Here is a 23,446-nt window from a genome sequence, read left to right as displayed (position 1 = left end):
ATGGTGGGCCCTCATTAGAGAAGGTGCCAGTTTATGAGCAAAGAAGAATTGGTTTAGTCAGAAGAAATGGGAGATGTATAGAGTACCCTCCAAATGTTCACATGGACTATTTGTGTCCGACCTGTGCCAGAGCATCTCAAGCTCATACTGGTCTGATCAGCCAGTCCGGCACTCTGTAACTCCGCTCAACCAAGAGATGTCTTCTTGGTCCTCTTCGAGAACAAAGGACAGCAACAGTGAATAAATGTGTATGTGTCCTGAGTAATGGGTGGCAGAGAAAGAATGAAATATTGATGGGATTGTTCCCTGCGGCAGGCAGAGCACTGATAGCCATCACCGTGGGTGGCCCCACCATGCTATGTTCGGTCAGAAACCCGAGTTATGACAACCGCCAAGGGGAAATCTCCCCATAAATCTGTCCATGGTTCACACCATCTTTGCTGAATCCCTCCTGGGGTCATAGCCCGCAGGCACTCTGCCTCCTGGTGTCTTTTTCCCCACCCTTCTCCATGACATCCCCATGCTTCCTGGTGTCTTTCTCCTCCTTATAGCTTACTAGCTCCTTTAAGGTGCTAAATCTATTTTGCCAGTTAGCCTGCCAGCTAAGGGCAACCTCATGGGGTTTCTCCTGTTTAACTGTAAGTAAGGAGAAAAAGGTTTCTCCTGTTTAACTGTAAGCAAGGAAAAAAAGATTTCTCCTGTTTAACTGTAAGGAGAAAAAGGTTTCTCCTGTTTAACTGTAAGTAAGGAGAAAAAGGTTTCTCCTGTTTAACTGTAAGTAAGGAAAAAAAGGTTTCTCCTGTTTAACTGTAAGGATAAAAAGGTTTCTCCTGTTTAACTGTAAGGAGAAAAAGGTTTCTCCTGTTTAACTGTAAGTAAAGAAAAAAAGGTTTCTCCTGTTTAACTGTAAGTAAGGAGAAAAAGGTTTCTCTAGAAAAAGGTTTCTCCTATTTAACTGTAAGGAGAAAAAGGTTTCTTCTGTTTAACTGTAAGGGAAAAAAGGTTTCTCTTGTTTAACTGTAAGAAGAAAAAGATTTCTCCTGTTTAACTGTAAGTAAGGAAAAAAAAGTTTCTCCTGTTTAACTGTAAGTAAGGAGAAAAAGGTTTCTCCTATTTAACTCTAAGGATAAAAAGGTTTCTCCTGTTTAACTGTAAGTAAGGAAAACAAGGTTTCTCCTGTTTAATTGTAAGTTCCACCAAAGAACTTGTCTTTTCCATTATTAATTGATAAAACCCCTTTCCTTGCTAATTATCCTCTCCCACTCTATTTCATATTTACCATTCCTAGTTTCTATTGTATTAATCATTTTGTCTGTAATCTCTTCTTCTAAAGAAACCTACCTTTTGCCAAAGAGAATGACCACTATGAATTCTTCACCCCAACATTTAGTACTTATAGCATCTTTTGATACTGAACCCCATCATTTGGAACTTGTAACTAGCAATTACTCTTCTTAACATATGTCATTTGGCCCTGAGCATATCATATATGTGTACATGTGTATGTATGCATGCATGCATGTATGTATATACGCATTCATATGTATATGTATATCTATGTGTGTGTCTCTTGAAATAAAACCCACACTATCCATTACCTACCATATAGTATTTATCATAGTGTTTATCATATTCTTGAATAAATAAACTGATTTACTTGTCTATCCTGTGCTCTTATTTGGACTAACAAGGACCCTTAAAATTCTTGAGATGGGGGACATTTAGTTTTATATATAAACTTATATGTATATATACATATATAACATATAAATTTATATATATATATATAAAATCATATTACAGTATTCCTTAAAATTTATATGTTAATGGGGCATTATTTGTCCTTCATTCTAGAAAAAAAATACTGACATGATGACAATGTCTTGACTTGAAGGTGAATTGGATCTAAATGAGACAGAACTGCACTCCTCCAGTCATCTGAGTCCAGTGGCAAGCAAGACAAAGGACCTTGGATGCAGTAGGTGACTTTGGTCTTTCTAAATTAAGATCTTTCTCAGGTCTCAGTTTGTGTGAAACCACATCTGTGAGGAGAAGGACCTCAGAGTTTCTGGCCAGAGCAGAAAAACAATTGCTTTTTACACTAATTCTTCTTCTTCTTTTTTTTTTTTTTTCTGAGGCAGTTGGGGTTAAGTAACTTGTCCAGGGTCACACAGCCAGTAAGTGTTAAGTGTTTGAGGTCAAATTTGAACTCAGGCCCTCCTGACTTCAGGGATGGTGCTCTATCCATTGTACCAGCTAGTTGCCCCTTTTTACACTAATTCTAAGCCACCAGAACTGAAACAATGAGCCACGGAGGCTTGGGTTGGATCTATAATTGACCATTCAATGAAAGCCAGAAGGATTGGGGTTTAAAGGGGTAGCTCAATAACTTCCAAAAAAGCCTATCTTTTCAGGGCTGGGTTTTACAGATGTACTTGGTTCATACTTTGAAACAAATATCAAGACATCTCTCCACTATCACTACTACAAAGAAATCATGTGAGGAGGTGGAAATAAAGGGAGGGATATGTTACATGTTGGGGTTTTGAGAGACAGCATCTTTACCTTAGATCCCTATAATAGTTTTAATATCAAATACTCACCTATAAACCTTAGGCAATTGTCTTTTTACCCAAATCATCTTTTATTTTGCTTCTTTATCTTATTAATAACACAATGAAATGGGAAAGGGGAATAATTAGTAATAGACCAATTAATTGGATTGTTGATTACTGACAGATTATTGTGTTTACTAATGTTACACTATTACTGAATCTTTCCATAATAACTTGATAATTATTGGATACTTATTTTTCCTTACAATAATTGTTTTCCTCATGTTAAGTCAAGAAATTATAAGATGCTTCATTGCCAATGGCTTGTTATACAATTTTGAGAAAGGGATCAAAGGAAACTAGTTTTTTGATTGTCATAATACATTTTTTGTTGTTAATGAAGGCATTGTTTTGACTCTCTGTGGCCCTATTTGGGGTTTTCTTGGCAGAGACACTACGATGATTTGCCATTTCCTTCTCCAGCTCATTTTATAGGTGAGGAAACAGGCAAACAGGATGAAGTGACTTATCCAGATTTTAACTCAGAAGTTGAGTCTTCCTGACTTCAGGCCTGGCACTATCCAATGGGCCACTTATCTACCCCATAACCCATTAACATGATAAAGATTTTCTTTTCCAGGCCTATAATCTCCATTCTAGGTCATCAAAAATAGTAATTGCCTGAAAACTTGCTGGGAAAAGATTTCATCAGGTAGCTCAGACTTTCAGTACTTCAGGTAAACATCAACTTTGGATCTGCAGGTCTTAAGATAAAAGACTTTTTTCTCTAGAGGTTGAAATTCAATAGAAATATCTGTGCATTGCAATAATTCCCTCTCCCCTTCTCAAAAGTGAGATAATGCAATTGACAGAGTCCAGGGGACCAGTGGAAAGGCAGTTTGCTGGGTAAAGGAGAGGATCCAACAGGAATTTATGAGCTTCCTGATAAGGATTACTTGATTCCTACAGAGAGGGAAAAGAGGCTCCCAGGTTTATAAGGAGGAGATTGTCAAGAAAATCAGATTGTTTCCCATCGCCTTTGCTTGGAGTGAATTTCTCTAGGAACATCCTGCACTGTTGTTGTAGGGTTGTGCCTTGAGAAAAGTCCATAAAGGCCTGGAAATAAGGAGCTTTGAAGCCTACTTACTCTCTCAGCAGGCCCCAGAGGAGATTAAGTTGCAGGATGATGCTGTAATTTAGGGCCCACTGATGGACCATCTTCCTGATTCTCTAAGTCATTTTGAAACTAGGCAGTGTTGCAGAAAAAAAACAAGGTCTCTCCTTTTAAGATATTGCAGACCAAATTAATCCCAATTATTCAAAAGACAGACTGAGGGAGAGTTCCCTGGTATAGAGGGGAACTGTCCCATGATGCTGTAAGAATTCTCCCAATAGCCACTCACTTCATCCTAAAGTGTGCTATGAGACAGAGACAAAGAGCACAGGAACTCAGGAGTATAGAGACTCATGTAAAGTTCCTTTTTTTTTTTTTTTTTTTTTTTTTCAATTCTCTCTTTTTTTTTTTTATTTAATAGCCTTTTATTTACAGGTTATATGCATGGGTAACTTTACAGCATTAACAATTGCCAAACCTCTTGTTCCAATTTTTCACCTCTTACTCCCCACCCCCTCCCCCAGATGGCAGGATGGCCAGTAGATATTAAATATATTAAAATATAAATTAGATACACAATAAGTATTCATGTAAAGTTCCTAAACAGAACATCCTTCATCCAGAGGGAATTTGCTGGGCACAGGGGCCCATGGGCACTAAAACCCAGGAGGCTCCACCAGATTTTCCTAGATGCTTGGGGATCACTAGCTAAAGAGAGAGGGACTTATCTTAGGTTGAAGAAGGTTGAATAGAGTAAACTTTCCCCTTATGGGGTCACCAAAATGATAAAATTTGTGCTCAATGTCACAAGATATCTCTAAAGAATTCATAAGTTTGGACCATCTGAAAGCAAGGGAAGGAGCCGGGTATTTATATTGGAGGAAGTGTGTGTGTGTGTGTGTGTGTGTGTGTGTGTGTGTGTGTGTGTAGGGTTAATACTATCTCCTCCTGCTGCACAATTGAGAAGAAAAGGAGAATCTTGGATTTAGCCCATAAATTTGGTGATATCTTCAAGTAGATTCCTCCCAAACCAGCTGCTACCACCCTGGGCAACTAAATTCCCTGCCAGCTGGCACTATCAGGAAGAAAGCCCTGACCAGGAAAAAAGAAAAATTTAAAGAGATCTTCCAAAGATCTGATTTGGGAAATGACATGATAGTAAAAGTGGGAGCTTAGTTCTCCTTCAAAACGTCCAAGATGATTTTACTGATCTTCATCTAAAAGAGTCTCTTTCTTTTTCTCTTTCTTCCCCTCCTTCCTTCCCTGACTGCTTATTTTGCAGAAGGGTAGGTGGGGGTAGGAGACAAAGAGAGAAAGACAGAGACAGAGAGATAGGGAGACAGAAGAGGGGGAGGGGAGAGGAAGGAGAAAAATAGAAAGGAAGAAAGAGAGGGAGGAAGAAAAAGTTCAAATATGTAGGGATGAAAGGAGCATGGACAGAAAGAAGGTTGTAATCTGTTTATACCGACAGTGTGAACAGAGTTTAGAAATTTTTGGAAGTAGAAGTTTGCTGTCACTTTAAAACTCCAGCAGTAAATAGCCTTGTATTTACATGATTATGGTGAGGGAAGCAGGTTTGGGGAATGTGTCAGTGAAAATTTTAAGCTAAAGGCCTGTACTTTGAAGATGGCACTTAGCCCTTTCCTGGATCACAAAAAGAGGAAAAGGTTTATGTGAATTAGGAAATTATCAGAAAATAATTGAGTTTGATTGGAATATAGAGAGTCTTATAAATTAAAGTATTGGTCAATTTTAATGTAACTTTTTAAATTATGTATTAAAATTGGAAAAATGACTGTAAATTATATGAGACTCCTAGACATTTTTGTGATAGATTATGTTCTATCTGAATTTTAAGAATTCTCTTGTTTTCTCCCTAACACAAAAGAGAAACTGATTTAATCAAGAAGGGGATGGCCAAGCCCTCCTGAGAACTCCCTGAGCAGCAATAGCTTGGGGAAAGGAACAGTCCTACCAGTTGAGCTCACTACTGAGTGATGAGACTCAGTAAATACTAATTTTTTAACGAATAGGTTCCTTCTGAAATTCTAGAACCCAGATCTGGCTTGTCATCCAATAAACCCGAATGTTTTTAAAGTATGAGCTAAACAATTAAAAGAAGTTGGAAAATTTGGTTAAAACCTGTTGTTATTTTATCAAACCTTACTAATCTTGTTTTATGTTTTGTAAATGCAATTTAGAAAACTGAGTATTTCTACCTTTGCTTGTAATTAAGAGGAAGTTACATCTACAACTATTTGGTTATCACTTATGTAAATTTTGAGTGTTAACTAATTATTTGGCATTATTATCATAATGTTAAAATCTAAAATTGGCTACTGAAAAGGAGGGAATCAGTTTTATCTGGATTGGTCCTAGAATTCAGAACAGTTCACCCCTATGAGGATGTGTAGCAGGGTTAATCTATCCTCCCTCCCTTCCCTTCTCAAGATGTTTATGTGTGGGGGATAAGGGAGTGGGGCAATGAAACAGCACAGCCCACAGCAGCCCTAAAGATCAATGGGACAAACAGGCAGGAGCAACAGGCTCAGCTCTTTCTCTGGGATCCCTATCGATACTCCTTATGTTTACCAGGTTTCTTGAAGCCACCATTGTGGTCAAAGTCATTAGTCCTGGGAAAAGAGCTTGTTTTGATTATATAGTTCTCAAATAAAATGCTTTTATTGAGAATCTGCAAGTTTGTTTATAATATAGAAATGATTTCTAGTGATTAGTCTTTACACCAGGATAAGTTTAAACTTGAGGAGAAGAATAAAAGAAAAACAAGTGAAAGATGTTAAGTAAAATCTCTTATGTTTGTGAGTCCTGGTAAACTTTTATTGCTTATTGAAATTTTATGAGAGTAAAAATCATTGTTTTTAGCCCTAGGCTGTAATTAGGGAGGCTTGCTATTTTAGATAAAAATCTCTTGAGATTGTATCTGATATTTTTTTGAGTTTTAAATTCAGATACAATTGTTTGATGGATCATCAAGTCAGTATTCCACCATTCAAAAGAAATGCCACAAGCTACTCAGAAGGATGTGATCTTGAACTGTTATAGATGGAAGGAGGTCTGTATTTGGGCAAAAGCTGGGAAGACAACCTTTGGCTTAAGCTTAAAGTGGGATCTTTCTGGCTCAGTTTTCCATTATGTTCCTTTGATCAGGAAGGTTACCCCCTTGAGTGGGCTGAGACTGGCTATGAGATGGAATTGTTACTTAATGATTGGTTGTCAACTATGACTCTTACCAGAAGTCAAACAGAGCTAAGGATGTTTTTATCCTGTCCTGTGCTTTTAGGCTTAAGCCAAAAGGATCAGGTTGATGCTGTTATAATCATGTCCCTTCTTTTTCCTCTTATAGAAAATTTCTGTAATCAAAATGGTCAGTAGAAAACATGAGCATAATATAAGTATGTAAGATCTTGCTATTTTCAGTCTAAAATGTGTAGTCATTAAGGAATAAGATTTTAGTATGGACAGCTATGTTGGTGAAGAGTAGTAATTTATGAGTTATCTTGTATCATCTCAATGAAAAATCTCATTTTATTTATGTTTGGTATTTGATTTGGAGTTCACTAGATTTATTTCCTCCAGGCTCCAAGAGATCCAAAGGATGGCCAACATTGGATACCATCCTATTTCTTATCCTGAGACTCGGCACTCACTGAATGCTGCTTTGACAGCTGCTAGGCCCTTAAGCTTGGAGGAATGTGACCCATAAGGCTGGTCCAGCTCTATGCCCACTCCCAGCTGGAAATAGCTCTAGAAAGTGACACTTCTATCCTCAATTCCAAATGATTTTGAGTCCAATTTGTTTGAGGGAAATTGATACTAGGAGTAGATTTAGGAACTTATAACCCAGACTGTGTTGCAAAGTCAGGATGACTGGCTATCTTGTAAGATTAGAATGTCTGGATCACTGCACAGACAAGACGTTGGCAAATAATAAACAGAACAATTACGCTAATATAGGTGCGGTATCAAATAGGGTGATTGCAGCTTGACTCTGTTACATTCTGAAAAACATATCCCCCAGTTTTTCACCATGAAAAACCCTATTTGCTCCCTAGTGAGTTGCTGATTCCCCTAAGGATCCTAAGCCTGCCTTATGGCATTATGATAAAATTTACCCCTTTGATTTGGAGGCAGTCTGAACTTACAAATTCTTTCAAGATACCTTGTGACACTGAACATGACCCTCATCATAATCTTAGAGATATTAAACTATTTTTGCTAGTTATAAGAAATCTATTCCTGCTTTTAAAAGAGCCTCTATCACTTTTCTGTAAATATCTTATGGAGTTATTACTTCATTTCATAATTATTATTTCCATTGATGCCTGCTTTATATTATGGTATGAACTTCCCTATGTGAGGTAGAACTTCTTGAGACTATTCATTTGGCAGAATTGATTTATGATCTCACTTTGATATAGATGAACATATAGTCCTTGTGTATGGGAATTATTAGTCATCCCTAGTGGAATATAGATATAGCAATACATTAAGGTGAAAGCAGTTTGGGATAAATATAGATTTCTGGGAAAACTGTGTGTGTGTGAATGATGTGCGAAGATAAGGGCAAGACCACCTTGATTCATATTCCCATTGCTTGTTTCTCAACTTGCTTGCTTTGCCCACCTCCCTTTGTTTAGACCATGGACCAATTGTTATATCCTTTGAATATGTACCTTGAAAGTACAAATATAGGCTTATCCAAATCCTTTTTTTTTTTACCTTAATCTGAGATCAAACAGAACTGAGGAAATGTTGCTTCAGTATGCTTCATGAGAGTTAATTCTGTAACTTCCAGAGCTAGATCTAACTGAATAGTCTGTCTCGTATGTGATGAACTCAAGCCCCTGTTCCAGTGAACTCCCTTATATCAATTGTCAATTATAATATCTTTCTTACATCATCAATCTCTTCCAGGGATTAACATCCCAGTATCTTTTAATTGCCATATACCACATAGCATATTTTCAGCCAGGTTGTCAAATGCCTTCAATGAAGACAAACATGGGATCAAAGTCATCTATCACACTGATGGGAAATTTTTTAACTTGGACTACAAGCCGGAACTACAGTGTTAGTACATGATTTTTTGTTGACAGATGATTGTGCACTCAATGCAGCCTTCAAAGCAGAGAGGCAACGAAGTATGGATCAATTCTCTGCTTCTTGTGCTAATTTTGGCCTAACAATTAACAGCAAGAAAACACAGGTCCTCTCTCAGTGGATGGGGAACCACCCCATCCATATGTGGAACCATCAGTTACAGTAAATGGCGAAGTTCTGAAGGCCCTTCCCTTGGCAGTATATTTTCCAGAGATGTTCACATTGATAATGAGATTAACACACACACTGCCAGAGCTAGCTCAGTGTTTGGGAGGCACTGAGGAAGGCATGGGAGAGGAGAAGTATCAGACTGACCACCAACCCGCAGGTTTCCAGAGCCACAGACCTCATTGTTGTGTGCCTGTGGAACCTGGACAGTCTGCCAGTGCCAGGCCAGGAAACTGAACGGCTTCCATCTGATTTGTCTTAGGGAGATTCTGAAGGTCACAGGTGGGACGAGGTACCGGACACTGAGGTCCTTTCTGGAATGAAACAGTCAAGCATTTTAACTCTTCTGCAGAGGGACAACTCTGTTGGGCTGACCTCATTGTTCAAACGCCAAATGTACACTTGCCAAAAAGATTATTTTATACTCTTTTGCCCACAGGGCAAGTGCTCACAAGATGGTCAGAAAAAGTTATACGAGGACCCTCAAGAACTTTAGAATCAGTTGTAGGACATGGAGACACTGGCACAAAACCCCTAGCACAGCATGCCCTCATCAGAGAAAGTGCCGGGCTTTATGAGTAAACCAGCATTGGATTAGCTCAGAAGAAATGGGAGATGCGCAAAGCTAGAGAGTCCCCCCAAATGTGCATGGGGATTCTTTGTGTCCAACCTGTGTCAGAGCATCCCGAGCTCATATTGGAATGATCAGTCAGTCGGGCACTCTGTGATTCAACTCTAATAGAGTGATGTCATTTTGGTGCTCAAGAACAAAGGACAACAACCAACCAATCATTTAATTATCATGAATTAGCTTTTACAAAAGGAAATTAACTGAGAAGACATAGCAAGAATAGAAGAATAAGTCATTCCAATATCCTTTATATTCCCTTAGTCCCTGGAGCAAATGGTTCAGCTACAGGCTACAAGCTCTTCATCCCAACAGATTCACTTCCAAGTTCAGCATAGTTAATGGACATGATCACTCCCTTGCTCTGCAGGCCCAGGCATTCTAATGGCAGTAGTCAGTCTTCTCTTGGGCTGAGTCCCAGTCATCCCACATAGGTACACAATTAGGCTGGGCTTAGCTGGCCACAAACTCCAGCACAGACTCCAGGAGGTCCTGGACTACTTGGTAGTGCGTCCCATTCCAACTTTTCAGAGCTTAAAAAATCATAATCGTGAATATTTCCATCGAACAGAACAAGCACAGAGGCAAAGGACAGTGGCCCAAGTTCATAGGTCTTATCTTGGTCCTGAGTGGGAAGGATCCAAGGCCTCTCCCCCAACCCAGAAGCCTACAGAATGTGTCTTTGTTCCTATGAAACCAAACAGGAAAGGAGAATGCCTCCCCAACACACTTTCAATTCTTGCACTGTTGGCCAATTGAAAAGCTCATCTTCTTCACAAGACAAGTCAACTAGAAATAATATCTGAAGAGGAGAGTACTATCTCTTTTATTCAGGGTCATCAGGTACTTCCCAGAAGAAGGCTTGCCAAATGAGCATGATCCCAGACCCTAACTGCAAATATGGTGAGAAATTATTGCACTCTTGGGTATAAGCAAAAGGGGCAGTCTCAAAGGAACTAAACTGATGCAGAGTGACATATAGCAACAATTTTATATATATATTTTAAAAACCTAATACCTTTGAAAGACTTAAGAACACTAACTCAATGCAATTACTAACTATGATTTGAAATAACTGATGATGAAACATGCTACCTACTTCCTGACACAAAAAGATGATGCATTAAGATACAGAATAAGAAATGCATTTTCAGATATAGCCAATATAGGGGTATTTTTTTTTTTTTTTGCTTGACTTGGTTTTTCTTTTTTTTTCTGATATGGGGAAGGTAACATAAAATAGCCAAAAAGGAGAGGTAGGGTGGGGAAAGAGGGTCAGCAAACATCTTTTTAAAATTTACACAGAGAAGAACAGAAGGAAGCCCAGAAACTGTCATGAACAAGTAGAACAGTTTTGACAGGTGTACGACTATTTAAAATGTATTGTAAAAGAAAAGCAAGCTGTATATAATAGAGTTCTACAGTTTCATATGCAACCTTCTTTCTTTTCTGTTCTGCTATATATATATGGAAATTCCCATTTTATTTGATGTTTGTTGAGATCAGAATTTTAAGAATAAATATATAGAATGCTCCCTTTTCCCTAAGGCCAAATTATTGTTCTTTAGAATATATACATTAAATTGTCTCTTTGTATTCAGGATACATTAAAGAAGGGGGAGAGAGGGAGATATGTGTGTGTGTGTACATATATATATATATATATACACATATGTATATATATATATATGTAATTTAAATATAGTTATATAGTTACTCTTATAAGAATTTTAAAGGAATTCATTCCCAAAATTTATATTTCCCTGTCCACATAGAAGTCATACAGTTACACATTTTACAGAATAAGTTATAAGGGGAAATTTGTAAGGTTTTTTCAGGTTTGACAGCATTCTTATTACATACATCACACCATCACTACAGGGATATTAAAACAACAAACTCAAATCCTTTTTTGGCAGCTCATGAGTTTCTTTTTATTTTTTTAAATAATAGCTTTTTATTTCCAAAATACATGCAAAGATAGTTTTCAACGTTCACTGTGCAAAATCTTGTATTCCAAATTTTTCTCCCTCTACAAAAAGGACTGCCACAAACATTTTTGCATGTGTGGGTCCTTTTCCTTTTTTATGATCTTTTTGGGATACAGGCCCACTAGAGACAGGGCTGGATCAAAGCATATGTACAGTTTGATAGCCCTTTGGGCATAGATCTAAAATCCTTAAGAACAAGATAGCTAAGATTTGTACTGAACCCATATTTAAGTGATTTGGTACTTTTTCCTATTTCATTTCTGTACACTGGAGAAGCTATGACCAGAAAGTAGGGCCTATTGCCATGTAGGATTCTCGTGGCCTGTCTTTTGCCAACAGTAAGATCTCTAATTGACTCATATCAAATATATCTTCAACTATTAGATGAGATCACATTGGAACTTTGGTAGGCACTAATAAAATCTCTGGTTATGAAGGTATAGGAATTTCCGTTTGACCTGATATCCTCTGCCACAATTTCCAAGATTTTGATTCTGCATAAAAAGCCATCAAGAAAAAATACCTCCTCTCCCCTTGCTACAAAACTTATAAACATTTATATTCAAGAAAAATAAATTTCCTTATTGACAATGTCAAAAAGAAAAAAAAAATTGCCTTAATCTGCATTCTTAGTCATCACCTCTCTATCTAGAAGTAAATAACACATTTCATCAAGGGTCCTCTGGAATTGTGGTTAGTCCTTATGTTGATCACAGTTCCCAAGTCAACATTGTTTATCTTTACAGTATTATTTTATCAGATAACCTGTTCTCCTCTGCTCATTTCACTTTGCATCATCCAGGTTTCTCTGAAATCATTTCCATCACTTTCTAAAGCAGTATCCTGGATGCTTTTAGAACTGTTTCATTTTCAGTATTTTTGTATGTATGTGTTTAGTCTAGCCTGTATATATCAAGTCAGATCTTCTCTTCCTAACCTCCTTTTAGATTATGGCTTTCTTCACTAAGTAGATGGCAGCTAGATGGTACCAGTATTGAAAACTAGACCACCTAGAAAATCTAGGTTAAAATCTGGCCTTGGATACTTAATAGCTTTGTGACCCTGAGCAAGTCACTTAACTGTGACTTGCTCCACTTTCCCCAAATGTAAAAGCACCACTAGTTTGGAGGGCAAATCATTTGGAAAACATCATGGAGGACAATGGAAGATTACCAAAAAACTGAGGGAAAAAATAAGATTGCAAAGAGATGTTGGGGTAGGTTTGACTTTTATAGATGAAACCAGAAGGACACTTTAATAGGACTGAACAAACCTATCAGCATTTTAATGGCAATCTATTCATAGCAATGGTGTTTATGTTACCGTCACATTTTGTTTCTGTATCAAAATCCAATGCAGAACGATAACGATAACATTTATATAGTGGTTTACTATCAGATCTTTGGAGAAGGGAAGAATTTATGACCAAAGAAGAACTAGAGAACATTCTGAAAGGCAAAATAGACAACTTTGATTACATTAAATTAAAAAGGGTTTTGCACAAACAAAACCATCAGAAACAAGATTAAAAGGGAAGTACAAAATTGGGAAAAAATCTTTACAGCCAGTATTTCCAATAAAGGTCTCATTTCTAAATTATGTAGAGAATTGACTAAAATTTATAAGAATTCAAGCCATTCTCCAATTGATAAATGGTCAAAGGATATAAACAGACAATTTTCAGATGAAGAAATTGAAACCATTTCTAGTCATATGAAAAGGTGCTCCAAATCACTATTGATCAGAGAAATGCAAATGAAGACAACTCTGAGATGCCACTACACATCTCTCAGATTGGCTAAGATGGCAGGAAAAGATAGTGATGGATATTGGAGGGGATTTGGGGAAACTGGGACACTTGTACATTGTTAGTGGAATTGTGAATGGATCAACCATTCTGGAGAACAATTTGGAACTATGCTCAAAAAGTTATCAAACGGTGCATATCCTTTGACCCAGCAGTGTTACTACTGGGATTATATCCCAAAGAGATCTTAAAAGAGGGAAAATGGACCTGTATGTGCCAAAATGTTTATGGCAGCCCTGTTTGTAGTGGCCAGAAACTGGAAACTGAGTGGATGCCCATCAGTTGGAGAATGGCTGCATAAATTGTGGCATATGAATGTTATGGAATATTATTGTTCTATAAGAAATAACCAGCAGGATTATTTCAGAAAGGCCTGGAGAGACTTACATGAACTGATGCTGAGTGAAATGGGCTGAACCAGGAGATCATTATATAGGACAACAAGAAGTTATATAATGATCAATTTTGATGGATGTGGCTCTCTTCAACAATGAAATGATTGAGGCCAGTTCCAATGATCTTGTGATGGAGAGAGCCATGTACATCCAGAGAGAAGACTGGGGACTGGACATAAATCACAACATAGCATTCTCATTCTTTTTGTTGTTTGCTTGTTTTTTGTTTTCTCTCACTTTTTTCCTTTTTGATCTGGTTTTTCTTGTGTGACATGATAATTGGAGAAATATGTATACATATATTGGATTTAACATGTATTTTAATATATTTAACATATATTGGATTACTTGCCATCTAGAAGAGGGGATGGGGTGAAAGGAGGGAAAAAATTGGAATACAAGATTTTGCAAAAATGAATATTGAAAATTATCTTTAGATGTGTTTTGAAAATAAAAAAGCTTTTTAAAAAAGAAAAGAGAAGAAAAGTGTGATGTTCTCTAGTCGGTTTCCTTGGGGTCTCTGGGAGCAGCCTTCATTTTAGTTCAGTAATCACCACCAGAACAGCCAGGTGTTAAAGTCCAAATCCTTTATTATTTCCTTCCTGGGGCTGGGCAGCTTTCTGGAGAGCCTTTCAGACCGGCCTTGGTCTCAGTGGGGGAAGTGCAGGAGGAGAGCCTGCCTGTCCTTGGTTCCAAGAGCCTGAGCTCCTACCTGTCTTCTCTACTCTCAGAAAGCTTCTCTTTTGTGATCTCAGTCCCTTCTTATATATTTCACACAGTCTAAACCAATCATTATATCTCTACCATTATTTGTTGTAAGATTAAATCAATCATACTGAACTAGAGAACTATTAATCACCATGCTAAACTAGATAACCTTTGTCTCATCAATTCCACTGAATTAGCACCTTGTAAGAATCCTTGTTTCAAGTTCAGAGTTCTGGTCCATAACAGAAAAGAAATACTGTAAGGAATTTCTGATGTGCCTGGATTAAGGAAGGCTTGGTTTATCTCCTGCTTCTGATTCTCAGGTCTGTCTGGGCAGGGCAACTTGAGCAAATTTAAGATGGTTAGAAAAAACCTTTTACACCCAGTAACGGCAGCACTGTTCAATGATCAATTGTGAATGACTTAACTACTCTCAGCAATACAAATCCAAGACAACTTTTAAAAAATTTTTATTTATTAAAAAAAACAGAAAAGGGACAGCCAGGTAGCACAATGGATACAGCACCAGCCCTGAAGTTAGGACCTGAGTTCAAATCTGGTCTCAGACATAACACTTCCTGGCTGTGTGATCCTGGGCAAATCAATTATCTCAACAACAACAAAAAACAAAAGAACAACAACAACAAAAAAACAAACAGAAAAGGAAAACCAAACCAAAACAGAACATTGTTATGTGCCCAGTAGAATATTAGGGAGGATTCAAAATATATAAGAATAAATTACCAGTTTAAGAAAGGCTATATAAAAGTAAGGGACATTATATTCAAGAGATCCATTTTTTCTTTACATCCCTGTAGGTTCTTTTCTTTTCTGCTGCACACTTTTTACAACTTTTTATTTTCCCCTTTCATCCCCTTCACATCCCCCAAGGAGGCTAAAGTTAAGCAAGGATATATTTATGTGTGAATATATATATATATATATATATATATATATATAGTCATATATATCCTTTTTTTTTCATTCAATATTATGGATAATTTAGCTGAATATAGTATTTTGTCCGCAGACCTAGTTGTTTTGATTGCCCATAAATATGGTTTCAATACCTGAGGTCTTTTACTGTGGCCATTAATAAGTCCTATACCATCTGAGGGTTTCAAAATTTGACAATTTTCCTAAATTTCACAAAGGATCTCTTTGAGGTGGTGTTTGCTAAATTTTTTTTTTTCCTATTTCTACTTTTCTCTCATGTTCTATTACTCCAGGACAATTTTCTTGGATTATTTCTTGCATTATACTGTCAAGGTTCTTTTTTTATGTCCCAGTTTTCAGACAGTACAATTATTCTTATTTTTTTCTTCTTAATTTGTTCCTCAGATCTGTTGTTTTTCTTATGTTTTACATTCTGTTTTATTTTCTTATTCTTTATTGTGTCAATGATAGAAAGTTGGATAAAAAGGTCTTTTCCTTGCTGATTTCTTTTGGAACTTAGCCGGCTTGTAATGGCGTTACAATTACAATAAAACATTGCCCCTTGACTAGGAAAGGGCTTCGGGCCCGTAAAGTCTTTTGAGACACCTCACGACACCGGTCTGTGACCCCAAATTTAGGGGTCCCCCTTCCCAACCTCAACAGCATTATCACTTCATTTCTGGTGCCTTTATTTTCACTTCACCAGGGAAGGTTGAGTTCCCGTATTTGGCGTCTTTGATGGAGAGGCTGCATGTCCGAGGCAACGGACAAGGCTGACACACTGCGGGCTCTTCTTTCCCCAAGCGGCTTTACAAAGTTTGCTGTCTCTCTGCTGCTCGGCGGGGGCTGGCTCTGCAGGATCCAGTGTCTCAGCTGAGTGGACTCATCCCTCGGAGCAGGGTCAGGCAGGCCACTCGATGGCTGTGCCGGCCCCTTTCCAGCCTCCAGAGGCTAGACCGGCTGGACAAAGGTTGAGCAGACTCCGAGGTCAGTGGTTGACGGTGCTGGGTAGCACCGGGCAGGTGGCTGCTCCTGGGCAGGCTGTCCTGCCCGCAGGCTGGGCCAGTGCTTAGCTGCTGGGCTCTTCCTGGGGGCAGCACCTCTTCGCTCTCCTGGGCTTGCTCTTCCATGGGCAGCTGCATTCTTCCACTCGGAGCCCCTGGCTGGTCTGGGAGGCGCTGCAGGTTCTTTAGCTGGATCGAGCGCCAGAGAGCACTTTGGGCTATGGCTGCCATCCTTTGTTTAGGACGGGCAGAAGCTGTTTCCCTTTCATCCCTTGAACTCTAAAGTTGTTCCTCATTTCCAAGCAGGAGATGGAAGCAGCCTTGCCTGTCCTCGAGACAAATTCTTCTTGGCTCAAAAGACCGTTCTCTGGTACCACTTAAAGTTGCCTTAGTGATTAGATTTGGTTTGGTCATTTTTGCCTCCCAAGCTCCTTTGTGAATCTTATATAGATGAGTGGCTAGGGACAAAGGTAAGAATTGAGTCCATACCCCAAGGCGATTCATTGCTGGACTGGCCTTTTCATATGCAATTAGGCATTCAAGCCTTCTCTATTTTGCATCTGAAAGCCTTCTCCTTCACCTTTCAAAGTCTTGGTCTTTTAGCCTCCACAGACTTTCAACTTTGGGGGAAGTAATGCTATTCCCTCAAACGCTCCCCTTCCCCTTACCACACTTTGAGAACTGTGTTTACATTAAACTCAAATGAGAAACTGGATCAATGAGGGGTTAAGAAAGAGAGTGGTATAAGGGAGGGAATAGTCACAAGGGAAACAAAGACCATGAAGAAGGGAAGCTGGGATGGGGGAGGCTCCCAGGTTTATATTCTAAAGACTTGAAAGAGGAAAAAGAAAAAGAAAAAATATATACACATACAAACACATACGCAGCAGCAGCATTTTTTTGTTGTAGCAAAGAACTGGAAACAACCATTCAGTCAGGAAATGTCTGAACAAATTGTGGCACATGCATGTAATGAAATATTGAATTTTTCAGAAATGAAACAGAAGGATTTGTATAAATCTGGGACGATTTATGTGAACTAATGCAAAACGAAATGAGAAGAACCAGAACAATTTATACGATAACAACACAGTAAAGTCAACCAATTTTCAAAGATTTAAGAACTCTGTTCAATGAAAGGAAGAACCAAGTCTTCAGAGGAGACAGAGGATTCAGGGTGCAGAAACTTGGAAATGGTTCCTGTGATAAGTCTTTTGTAGGCACCAAATGTTGAGGTTTGGTTATGTGATGAATTCACAATGGCCTTTCTCTTTGTCAAAAAGCACATTTATTTATTATTAGAGGTTACAGACAAAATGAGGGGGTAAAATAGACATCAAGAGTGGTAAATATGAAATAGATTTGGGAGAGAATATAGTTAACAATGGAAAAGACAAGTTCCCCAGTGGATTTCACAATTAACCAGAAGAAAGAATAAGTCAGGAGGTAGCAATATGCCATTGACTGGCAGGCTAAATCCTAAAGGGATTCAGCACCCTAAAAGAGTAAGTTATAACAAGGAGAAAGACACCATGAGACAAGGGGGATGGGGGAAAAGATAGGAAGAAAGATACCCCAAAGCATAACCCCGCAACAAGCTAACACAAAAGGGATTCAATAAAGATGGCATAGGTCATAGACAGATTTATAGGGGAAATTTAATCTCAGGAGTTTGACCTCATAATTTGATTTTCTATTGGATACAATAAAGTGGGGTCACCCAAGACCTACACAGGGGTGGGATTGTAAGGTTGGGCGGATCCCCATTGGTGCCCTTCCCTACTTACCTCAGGAAGTAATCTTAAAAGTAATTCAGGTTTTCTCTGTCAACCCCACCTACTGACCCCGGATCTCATCACATGTGTGTGTATTTATTTTGCTTGACTGTACTTACTTGTTACAAAAGTCATTCAGTTAATGATTTTGAAGTGGGAGGGAAACTGTTCCCTTTACTGAAGTTGTGCTCTCTTTAAGATTATCACTCTGAAACTGTGTTCCCTTTGTTGAAACTGTATTCTCTTTATTGACTTTGTATTCCCTTTAAAATTAAATTGTGTCCCCTTTTTGATCTCAGAGATCAGGATCTCCCAGGCTCCACCGTGTCTAGAGAGAGGGCCCATCCTCCCAGAATGAGAGAAGCAACACTATTCAAGGGCAAATCAACTCCCATTGATCTTTTTTTGAAATTCAAAATTTTTATTCAGTTGAGAAATCCTAGTCTGATCAGCTCAGGCTATTTCAGCTCCCCAGCAAGATACTCATCTAACAGGTTCCCTTAAGCTCACTCCTTGCAGAGGGCCAAGCAGTTTGCTAGGACCCTGCCCACTGAGAAGGCATTCTCTTCTCAGTGCCAGCCTCCATTTCCCTAACAGGACCACATCCCTCTTTACCTCTCTGTCGAGATTTCTCTGCTAGGAACGTTCTCTCTGTCGGGACCTTGCCACAAAGGAAATCAGTCTTCCTAGCAAAGGTCGACTTCTCAATGCCAATAAACCTCTTTTTGCCAGTCTTAACTTTTTGGGTTCGCAAATACTTTTACAAAGGGCCTGCACCGACCAGAAGGAGTTCCCACAACTCTACCTGCACCGAACCTCATCAATTTGAATAATTTAGGAGGGAGAAAGAGATGAAGTGATGAAGGTGATAAAAAAAAAAAAAAATAGGCAATTAAATAATTAAACTATAAGGAAAAGAAACTATACCATAGAAGGGCTGAGCCGGATAAAAAGAAAATAGACATGTACGTGTACATACATATACACACATACATATAGACAGTTCCTGTTTGTAAAGCTAAATGCTTTACAAGTATTATCTCATTTGATCCTCATAACAACCCCAGGGTTGTTATTGTCCCCATTCATCAATTGAGAAAACCGTGGTATACGGAAATAAGTGCCCAGGGTCACCCAGCTAGCAAGTATCTGAAGTTGGATTGAACTTGCGTCCTCTTGACTCCAGGTCTTGCCTTCTGTCCACTGTACCACTTAGCTAATAGCTTAATAGCTTAGCTTAGAGCTAAGTGATGTTTAACTACCTTGCTCAGACGGAGGGAACTTCAATTCTGGCAGTGGAGAGAAGAGGGCCCTTAGAACACAGAGATAATTCTTAAAGCTTGGAAGTGTGGATGGTCAGCCTTGGTCCTCAACAAATGCGAGCTTACTGCTCTGAGGATAATAATGGTCCACCCATACCATCAGGTAAATTGAACCTGGATACTGAAAGGACAGTGGTTAAGAGGCTTGAACCATTTGAACTGTGACCAATTTAAGTTTAGGATGTTATAGGAAAAATAGAGATGGTCATACAAATAAGCAGATCAAAATACTAATTTAGATTGCCCATGTAATGTATACTTTTATCTGCAACTGCATGTTGATATATGAGGTAATTATAACATTCCTGAGTTATTTTCTTGTTAGTGTCATGCACGTATTATAAATGTTATAGGTATCTGTATATATCTATAGCTATCTGTGTATATATATATATACACATGCATGTATACTTACATAAATATTGTTTAGCTGTTTGTTTGTACATACACTAGGCTTATGTATGTATTGCTAGACCTGTTGATATTGTTGCTAGTTGTGCATTTCCCCCCACTGGTGATAATTAAAGTAATTATGTTATAATTAGATATAACCAGTGAAAAAGTACAAAACTCAGAAATGTAATAATTAGCACCTTATCAACAGCAATTGCATGTAAAGCATACATTATATGGTTAAGCTAAATTAGTACTGTCACTTGGTTATATGTATAACTACTTTGTTCAGGATGGCTCTCAGACTAGTTAGAAGGATGGGGCAAGGAGAAAAGAGTTGATTCTGGCTGCAATCACCATTACAATCTAATATGTTGTTTTAGTGTCTTTCTTATTTTCTATGCTATTTGATGTTGCTAATAAATTACATGCCAGTCACACAACTCTAACTTTCATCCAATTATCTGGTATGAAATCAAGAGAGGGAAGTCAAACCTTGGACAAAAATGGAGGCATAAGAAAACTGCGTAGAGTTTTTATTTCTGATGTCTGTGTATATTGTAGGGAATGTCCACTAGACTTGCCTTGAGCATAGGAAGAAAGTTTATAATGCATCAAATACTCTATGCAATGATTAAGTTAAGTCAGACTCTTTTATTGTATATTAATGTAGTGGAATAGTATGATAATCATAAAAGTAATTTTTAAAATGAATAAAGGTAATATGGAGAAATATATATGAGCCATCCAAAGTTGAATTAGCAAAATTATAAATGCACTTAATACGACAATGTGGGATAAAAAAGCCAGCTGGATTTCAGGTTAAATTGGGAAGGGAACAAAGAATAGACTTTTTGCTTATCAATTCAGTCAATTCCTTTGGTTAAATGCCAAACATTTTCTATTTCTTTATTATTTATTTTGCATATTTATTTGATTTTTTTTTTTGGTTAATGTTTATTATTTTTAATTAAAGTGCTGGAGGTTTTTTAAGATGAAGGTAGGAATAATGGCTAGACCTGACTAAATGTGTACTGAAGAAATCTGTGCTGGAAGTGATCTAATTTTACCAAAGATTAATTTTGAAGATATCTCAAGAAAAGGAGATTTTAAAGAACAGGAAAGTTCATATGTGAGTTTATTACCACCTTTCCTGCCCTCCCAAAAAAGGTGACTAAGACATCAACACTTACATGAAGGAAAGGGCAGGCTTCCATAGATGATTTTTATAGATGATCATAGTTATACAAATGAGAGATGCACAGATCTTGATTTTTTAAAAAATCATTTAAGTAGAAAAATGTGTTTTAAGATTTTCTTCAAAAAGGTACTTCTCACAAAAGTTAAAAATCATATATAATGGGACAACTAGGTGGCCCAGTAGATAGAGCATCAGCCCTGAAGTCAGGAGGATCTGAGTTCAAATCTAGTCTCAGACACTTAACACTTCCTGGCTGTGTGACCCTGGGCAAGTCACTTAACCCCAATTGTCTCAGGGAAAAAAAAATCATATATGACATTCCAAACTTTAAAGTATAAAACAGGAAGACGTGATCACAAAGATGGTTGCCAGTGGTATAGAGGATCCCTCCATAGACCCCGCCAATAATGACCTATTTATTCCTCATTCTTCAAATGCTCTTTGCAGATGACATGGCAGTAACTGCATTAACCCCAAGAACACTGCGGAGCCTTCTCAGTGAATTCTGTAATTATACAAATTATAACAAAAAGACAAGATGGAGTCATAGTACATATTGTCCAAATGACAACATGCTGTTGGACGGACGTCCCATGAGTTAGTCCATTAGCAGACAGATCTTGGCACACAGATCGCTAGGCTGGGTCACAATTGAAAGGTAGGCCAAAATATTATATAAAAACCTGCCAAGACAAACACATTTAACCTGTTTCATTGCTTGATGTCTAGGTGAGGGGGATGACAAGGGGAGAAGGTAGAAAAAAAATTTGGAACACAAAATCTTAGAAAAAGGAAGATTGAAAACTATCATTATATGTATTTGGGAAAATGAAATACTATTGAGAAAAATAAAAAAGGTAGGGAGGAAAAGCCAATTCTCCAAGTGAATACTGTAGTTATTTGTCAGTCCTGTGCATGTCACATACTGGAGGCTAATACGGTCATATAACATTAAAACTGCACAGTAGTTGAGCCCAGTTACACCTAGAAAATATTGCAATTCTAATTGTCTCACCCAATTACTTGACCTGTAGCCTGGCCCACAAATACTTTTATTAGATAAAATTTTCATTATTGGAATCAATTTCTCAAAGGGAATTGAAGGAAATCATCATCTCATCAATATCTGTCTCTGCAGACACGTCACTGAAAGTTCCGAGGTCAAAAGCCATCCCAGTCTTTTTCCAAGATCTATTGTCTCATGGCCTTCTGGAGTCCTATTCTTTCCAACTACCAAAAGGAGACTCACCAGAGAATCTCACTGGAGTTTCCACCGTCACCTAATATTGTTCCCAGGCTCAGGATCCACCACCAGTCAGATCAAGCGAATAGCCGACAAGTTGGAACTGCAAACTCATGGTCCATGCTGGTTTTTCTGTAGTGGGCAATTCTATTTTAAAACATCCCACATTGAGACTTTAAGCGACTTCCTTTATAATAAAATGCCCCTACGCAACCCAACTTTTTCTTTTTTGTCACCCTCAGGATTGAGATTGCAGAGCTAAAAAGGAAAAATTTGGCCAAAATGGCATCTTTACCTGTGAGCATGATGTTTCTGCCAGAACATGAGCTCTTTGAGGACAATAATTGCTTTCATTTAGTCTTTGAATCCTTGGCACTGAGGACAGCGCTGGTGCAAGGTGTGGAGTGAAGAAGATAGGCAACCCAAGGGCTATCTTGGTACCCCTGACATTTTAAAAACATATCTTTTTTTTTTTTTTTTTTTTGGTCTTTGCACTTGTTATTTCAAACATTCCTTTCCCAATACTTTCCCAGTGACAAACACAGAAAACATCTTATACTGACCTATCTGACAAATATATATAAATATGGCCCTCATTACACCATTTATTTCATTATCTGCCTTCCTGGAACCCCAATGGGTAAAGATTAAAAGTACCAGAAATAGGCCTTCAGTAAACTGGAGTCTTTATGGAGAATTAGATGTTGGAAGATGGATGCATTTATTGACATCTTCGGAAAAACTACCTATACTGAAGACAGCAAAGACCCAGTTATTTTTATCCCACGGTGATATTCAGTTTTATAAAAGTACCTCGGGGCCTACAAAGAGCCAGAGGTCACTAGGCCAGGAGGAACCAGCGGCTCAGTTGAGCCTTGCTCAACTTCCCACAGGACTACAGTGAGGCCCGGAGCTGGCAGGCTCGCCGCTCCTCCCTCACTCCAGGCACCTGGCAAGGCCCCAGCCTCATTTCTTCCCCTGCTTCCCCTGGATTCTCCAGGCAGCTTTTCTGACTGCACTAACTCTAAGCCAGTTCTGACTGGGAAGACCAGAGCTCCTCAGCAGTACATTGTAGCAGGGAAAAA

General features: G+C 38.2%; 1 long non-coding RNA gene across 1 annotated transcript; it reads left to right on the top strand.

The window, feature by feature from the left end:
* The first annotated feature begins 239 nt into the window (after window positions 1-239).
* Window positions 240-23,445, top strand: LOC116420733. The gene is made up of 3 exons (XR_004231145.1): window positions 240-638; window positions 1,855-1,978; window positions 22,257-23,445. It is a non-coding gene; the product is annotated as an uncharacterized LOC116420733 (long non-coding RNA).
* Window position 23,446: the final 1 nt, after the last annotated feature.

Source organism: Sarcophilus harrisii, chromosome 1 (assembly GCF_902635505.1).
Source record: "Sarcophilus harrisii chromosome 1, mSarHar1.11, whole genome shotgun sequence".
Taxonomy (NCBI): Eukaryota; Metazoa; Chordata; class Mammalia; order Dasyuromorphia; family Dasyuridae; genus Sarcophilus; species Sarcophilus harrisii.
The sequence above is the reverse complement of the archived record's forward strand: the minus strand, read 5'-3'. Positions and strand labels throughout refer to the sequence as shown.